We start from the raw sequence: 7,418 nt of genomic DNA, 5'->3' as shown, positions 1-7,418 counted from the left end.
ATTTATTTTTCTGGCAAAAAATGGCCTCCTTTCCTCAAGTTCCCAATGAAAGAAACGAAGTACGTGCAAATTAATCGAAGGCCAGGATATGTCCAGTATTGTTCTATGGGACATATTTGATATATTGTTTATGGTTCTGTAAACTTTATTTGCCATGGAGCTGGGAGTGGGAGAGGGGGGAATTAAGGTCACCTATGATTATTGTCTTCCCTTTATCTGTCACACACAATCTGTTTTTTATACGTTTGTTTTCATGTTGTGGTTACTGTTAGTAGGCTTGTAGACTACACCCACTGGGGACTTCTTTCCCTCGCTGTTCCTCATATCTACATAAACAGATTCCACATGCTTATCTCCTGAATCAAGGTAATCTCTAACCATTGCACAAATGTCACCACAACCTGGGCATTTCACACGCCTCTGTATGCCTTCTTGCAATATTAATTGATCCTCTACTGTGTTACTATTGCATACATTAAGGGAAAATAAAAGGGAAAACGAACACTGCTGTGATTCGGTTTCGAGTCGAAGCTGTTGCGGCTATATGCAGAGTATTGGCTATTATACGACCATGGCGCTTAACAACGAGGCACCAGGAAACGTCCAATAAGCACACTGCTGGAGGGCATGCCAGGAGCAGCACCAGAAACACAACAGAAATACTCAAATAGCATACTGAAATGAGTGGACAAAATCTATCGAATTCAGGGCCATGGAGGATGTCAATGTCCAGCATTCAGAGTATAGAAAACTGAGGTTGATAGATTTCGATAGATTAAACATATTAAGAAATCATGGGATAGTGCATAAAAATGGCAGTGAAGCAGGAGTTCATACATAATTTCATTGATCAGCGAGGCAGGTTCAATGGGCTGAGTGGCTACATTATATTTGTTATGTTCCAAAATAAAAAAATTACTTTCTTATATTCACTTGGCAAATGTAATTAATATTCGGGTGGAAATGAAGTAATTCTTCTGGGCTCCGGCCTTGTATATATTTCTCAATTGTAAATCGAGTTTTACATCGGCTGCATCAGCAGTTTCCTCACACAAGGAAGTAACCAGTGCTGCAGAAGATCATTTAACCCCAGTTCCTAGTCCTGGAATCAGAGAAATTCAGTGCCCTAACATTCTATATATGAAGGGTCAATCGGATTCTAATCCTAAATCCCTATTCCGGTCAATCCCTGAAAAACTTGATAACCTTTGCTCAGCACAATATCTCTCTATCTGCCTTAAAAATATTCAAGAACTCTGCAGGTTGCAGCGGAGATTTACAGGAATGTTGCCAGGACTGGATAAGATGAAACTTTGCAGAATGTTTGGTTAGGCTGGGACTGTTCTCCTTGGAACACAGGAGGCTGACTGGAGTTTATAACCATATAACAGCATTTATTAACATTCAATATTCTTAGGGGCCTTGACAGCGTAGATATGGACGAATGGTTTCCCTGATCACGACAGAGAAGGACTATAGGACATCATATCCGAATAAGGTTTAGCCCATTTAATTCGGGTATGAGGAGGAATTTCTTGCTCAGGGGGTAGTGAACTTGTGGAATTCTTTCCCGCAGACGGCTGTTGAGGCTGGATTGTTGGGTATTGTCAAACTGAGCTAGACAGACGTCTAATTAGTAAGATGGTCAAGAGTTATCCAGGTCAGGCAGCAGAATGGAGTTGAAGATTATCATTGAAAGATGCAGCAGACTCGTTGGGCCGAATATTTCTGCTCCTAATTTATTCCTATTGCTCCTCCATCAATTTGTCCATGGTCTTATTTTATCGATAGGTCCAACATTGTTTGGGGGGTAGACTTGGATAAAATTGTAGTCTTAGTTTCACGCTGTCACGCCTTGTAGCTAATCACTCCGCTCTTTCACTCCGCTCCCTCTGCATTTGTTTTCCACCGATAACATTTTGGATTCTTTCAAACTGAATTGAAAGTCATTATAAGTAAGACTGACTGCCAGCACCACCCCACAAACACTCAACGGCCTGGTTTATCTTTGTTAAGAAGCCCTGTCCACTGTGACTACTCACACAACAGCAACATGGAGTCATTCTCTGTCTGAATTTTAAACCAAGGCTACAATGGAGAAAGCTCCTTCCCAAACGACGAGAACATGAAAGAAGCTACAACTTAACAGTGAAAGTTGGTTCATCAGCATTTCTTCTGCCTTGTTCCTTATTCCTTGTGTCAGTGAATTAAATGTGCCTCTCAGTCTGTCACAGGCTTTCACTTTTGTTGTTTTTACAGAGTCTTGCCTTTACACTTCGAAAATACTGGGAATACTCACAATCCTGTCCCTCCCTACCCGCGAATATTTGATCAAAATAAAACATGTCACACAGGAAGAAGAAATCTTCAGTGTCTTGGAAAACCTTCAGGTGGAGTCCTCTCAGTTCTCTGCTGTAATCTTAGCAAAAAGATCATTCTGGCTTGGATTCTGTTCGTCACAGAGAGTTCGGGGAGACCGTAAAGATCCGATGCATCTTCAGTGCGTCCTATTTCTTGAATTTCAAAATTAGGCGATTTTCAGGTTCCTGACTTTCGACTCATTGTTCTGTTGTCCTGGCAATACATCCACATGATATATATTTCCTGGAGACTTTGCCTGTCACTCACACAACAATCAGGAAGTGGACAGCACCAACCAGCATTGGAACTGAACTCATTGCCTGCCATTGGATTTTACCGATACAGTCTGTAAAATTCAGCCTCACCGTCAATGTGAAGAGGGGCTGTGGGACTGCAGTTTCCTCTCCTGCTGTTCCGTAAAGATAATTCCAACTGTAAAAGGAATTGTTGTTCATTTGAAACATTTTTTCCTGAACTCACTGCCATCTGCTTTAACAAGAGGAGCTGAAATCTCCTTATAGTTTGAAACGTAAAACAAATTAAGTGAGAAAATATCTGTATAATGTTAGCAGCATGGCATTGTTACTGACTGAATGAAGTGGCTGCCCAGGGGGAGGTGGTTGTGTGTTTAAACCCCACGATGAACACTGTGTTTGGGCAAACAACATCCCTGCAGCAGTGTTCCCAATATAAAACGAACAGGAAAGTACCATGCGCAATTGAACAGCTCCTGAAAAGGAGAAACACTATCAAGCAACACCCCCAAACAACAAGCTCTGCTTCGATATAAAGAAGAAGCACTTTACTGAGCCGAGAGACCATGAACTTGACGGGGTGATTTAAACACACAACTTTCTGATCAGGAATCAGATGCGCTCCCGTTGCACCACAAGCCCACAGTGGACAGAGACACTGCTGTGCAGAATTACGTGGTGATCATACCCCAATGAGAAATTATTACAAAAAACGGAGGTAGAAAGGTCAGAGATAGTAGGAACTGCAGATGCTGGAGAATCCGAGACAACAAGGTGCAAGGCTGGATGAACACAGCAGGCCAAGCAGCATCATAGGAGCAGAGAGGCATGCACTTTCTACATCTTTTCTCCCCGCTCACTCCGCGTGTCCCCAATCATCTTTTTTCACTCTCCACCCGTTTGTCTGTCCTTTTTCTACCTCATCCTGCCCTTCTCCACTTCATTCTTTCAGCCTCTCTCTTCTTGCCATTTAACTTTCTCGTTGATACATTCTGATCTGAACTGGGGAGATTGATTCCAGTCTGTGTGTCACAGGGTGGATCCAGGAATTACTCTCAAACCTCCATCAGGCACAACGAGAAATAAACGATTCGGTTGTGGGATGGGAGTGGGGATAGATTCCAATACAGATATGCTCAGGCATTTTCCACAAATGTTCTTGTGAGTAAACGACAAAACAAGTAACTGACTGTATTCCTGCATTTGCATCATTAGAAACCGAATGTTCTTGGTTTCAAACAAACCTGACTCGCTTTCTTCAGCTCTGTTCGGGGTAGCACAATGGATAACGTAATGACATCTGTATAGGGATCAGGAGATTGTAGTTTTCTCTCTGGTCGAGTGCAGTTCATGGCTTCTTTACACTTCCAAATTACTATTTCTCATTGGCCTGAAGCCACGATGAGGTTTGAATTTCTGTTGCACACGAACGAGAATCCTCTCACAGTCTAAAATCAGTAAATGCTATCAAGAACATCAGAGTGAATGTCCCAGCATCATTAAAGGAGTGGAAGCTGAAATAGTCCCACAAGCTGCTCATGGGCACCTTTCCATTTCCCAAACCCACCGACCCAATCATGCAGTTCCTGACAATGGCAAGGAAACAAAATGGAAAACCCAGTCTCAGCTTTGTGAATCTTTAGAAACACTTTGGGAAGTGGAATCAGAGGAGAATTAAAGATGAACTGTCCCACTGAGCAGAGACGGTCGTCTTTAAGAATCTTGGGCATTGACTCATGTTCTCGGGATCATGAACTGATCCGAGACATTGAAAGGATTCCTGTCACAGTTGCTTTGCTTCTGCTGTTGTCACTATCAAGAACAATAAATCCTGATTCCCTGAACAGGAACGGAGATATATCCGCGGCGGTGAACGCGCCGAATCCTAACCACAAGCGGGAAGGAATCAATTATATTTGCATGAATATTTCTTCTGACTTAATTTCGTCAAACTCCGGCTTTTTCACATGTCTCCGTTTGACGTTAGAATATTATCTACATGGAAAAGGAATGAAAACACAAGTCTGGTGGAATTTGAACCTGCTAGATAAAAGCAGGAATTGTGTCTCCAAGAGCTGGTTCACTTCCTAGTTATTAGGGGATGACTTTCCTTACCAATTGAAAAAAAAAGCTCAATTCCATTGATAATGCTTCACGGGGAAACATATGCCAAACATTTCAAAACCGTGAAATATTTTTACAGTCAATGCTATTCAGCTGCACGCGTTCACAAAATTTATTTACATCTAAATTTCCTTTATCTGTTTTTAAAAATCATGATCAGTTGTGTCGCAATTTACAACGGGCTTCACTTTGAATAATATGCCGCACTTTCAAAACCATGAGCGTTTTCACACTCAGTCTTAATCATCTGTTCACGAAATTTCATTGCACCTAAAGTCATTCAAATTCGAATTGATTTCCCTGCCAAGCCCTGCCCCGTCCTGCCCTGCCACCCAGTATCCGGCACCCATTCCCCTCAGGCCTGGACACTGACTCTCTCCCCTTGTTAAATTCACTCCTTGTATGTTTGCTCATATATCTTTTAAAACACTCAGGAATCAGCTTCTACTTTTATTTCTGAAAAATCGTTGCCGACTTAAATAACTCTCTGAGTCAAAGAAATTCGACTCCAATGTTTTCTTTATCATTCACTGATATTTTTGAATCTCTGACCTCTTGACCTTGATTCCCCCGAAAGAGGGGATGTTCCGCAAATATAAACAAACTAAACCTCGCATCGTCAGGGAAATCTCCGTTAGTTTACTTCCCAATTTTCCCGACCTCAAGTGCAGCTTTTCCAACTTTTCCAACATCTCGGGAATGTCATCCTGCATCCTGTCCACCATCCCGGCAAAATCGTCTGCGTCTTTTCTAATCTCTATAGTTTTGGTGAAGAGTGACGGACAAAGATTACATACGTTGCTCGAACTGAGACTGAATTGCAGACATTGCAGTTGTACGATGATCTATTCATTTAATTAACACGATTTCTCCATTTATAAACTCAACTAACCCAAATTATTGTCTAACCACATCATGGACATCGTCTCTTTGGGGACCAAAAACTCTTGACTCACTTCTTTGGTACTTTCATGGAATGTGGGAATGGCTTGTAACGCCAACATCCCTAAATCCCTGTGACCCAACTGACTCTCAGCTATTTCGAAAGGTAACTGACATTCAACTACCTCCCTGTGGGGCTCGAGTCACTTCCATTGCAGACTGGGTAAGGGCAGTTTGTATCCTTCACCAAATGTCAGAGTGAAACTGAAATTGACACTTCTTTAAAAGGACCTCCTATTTATTGTGTATTGTCTTTCTATGTAGATGCCCCGTTTGTGCATCACTTTGTGCCTCTGTGTTGAATTCTACCAAATGATTATTTTGTCAATGAACATATTTTCCCCATCTCTCATCATTCTAAACTCTGTAGCGCACTGACTGATATTATTTGTATGCTCCTGGAGGACAGTCCTCACATCCCTGGGATGAATCCAGTGAACATTCCTGACGCGACCTCGCAAGCAAGTATTTCCTTCTCTGCGCTCGGAAATCGTTACTGCAATGATCTGCAGTTGTGTGCTCATTAAAGCCAAGACAATTGCAGCAAGAATTTCACATTCAGTTTTTGCAATCTGATTCCTGTATGGGTTGACGCAAATCGTTTACAATGACTTCCAAATTTGTCTGAACTCAATCATTTACTGTTCTCTCTTGATCATCCCGTTGTGTATTTTAACATCAAGTAATTTGTCAGTTTATCTTACTTCTCCAACAATTTCAAACAAATGCACTCATAGTTAACAAACCGATAGAGTAAAGCAGTTTAAACAGCTTCCAAAGCAGGGCGCAGTGGCCAAGTGGGGAGGCGTTGGTCTCGTAAACCGAAAATCGTGGGTTCGAACCCCACCTGCGCCTAGTAGTGTACTGGTTGCTAACTTCAGCTCCAAAGAGTCCATTATTTGGCTTGTCGCTATTTCTTAGAGTTGCATTTACTCTGAAGAAGCAAAGGTTGGATCCAAGACAAGCATTTCAAACCTGAAAAGTGCAATAGCTTCGGATCAAAATTAGGACTGATGTGAATTGAAAAATTTGCTAAAGAGTTGGCTCAGTGCAGCAGATATTTCAGAATATTCAGAAACAAAAGCTCAATTGTCTTTGCCTGTTTTCCTTCACTTTTGAAGATGAGCACACGTATTTGCAGCCTGACTCTAGCTCCACTACGTCATACCACCCAGAAGGTAAGAGTCAGGCAAATAGACACGCAGAAGAAACAAAGGACGGCATGGGAGCTCAGTGGTTAGCACTGCTGCCTCACCTGGGTTCGATTCCACCCTCGGGCGACTGTCTGTGTGGAGTGTGCACATTCTCCCGGTGTCTCCGTGGGTTTCCTCCGGGTGCTCCGGTTTCCTCCCACAGTCCGAAGATGTGCAGGTTAGGTAAATTGTCCATGCTAAATTGCCCATAGTGTTCAGGGATGTGTACAATCGGTGGGTTACAGGGGAATGGGTCTTGGTGGGATGCTCTGAGGTTTGGTGTGGACTTGTTGGGCCATAGGGCCTGTTTCTACACTGTAGGGATTCTATGAAAGCATCTTCAGTGCATGTACAATGACAGATAAAGTGCTCAGGAGACACAAGATGGAGTATGATTATACATGTGAAAGGATTACTTACATAACCTCTGTTACGTAAAGACTCCCATCATGTTGGAAAAATGAATTTCCTGTCTGTAATTCTGCTGAACAGCTAAATATTTGCCTCGCTACAGCACAATGCTTAGAGGCGGTGACATACCATC

General features: G+C 42.3%; 1 non-coding gene across 1 annotated transcript; it reads left to right on the top strand.

Moving 5' to 3' along the window:
* Positions 1–6,464: 6,464 nt before the first annotated feature.
* trnat-cgu lies at positions 6,465–6,536 on the top strand. The gene has a single exon. It is a non-coding gene; the product is annotated as a tRNA-Thr (tRNA).
* The last annotated feature ends 882 nt before the right edge of the window (positions 6,537–7,418 follow it).

Source organism: Rhincodon typus, unplaced genomic scaffold, assembly GCF_021869965.1.
Source record: "Rhincodon typus isolate 14 unplaced genomic scaffold, sRhiTyp1.1 hic_rhity00000057, whole genome shotgun sequence".
In the NCBI taxonomy this organism is placed as follows: Eukaryota; Metazoa; Chordata; class Chondrichthyes; order Orectolobiformes; family Rhincodontidae; genus Rhincodon; species Rhincodon typus.
Note: the sequence above shows the minus strand (reverse complement) of the source record. Positions and strands in the feature narration are given on the sequence as shown.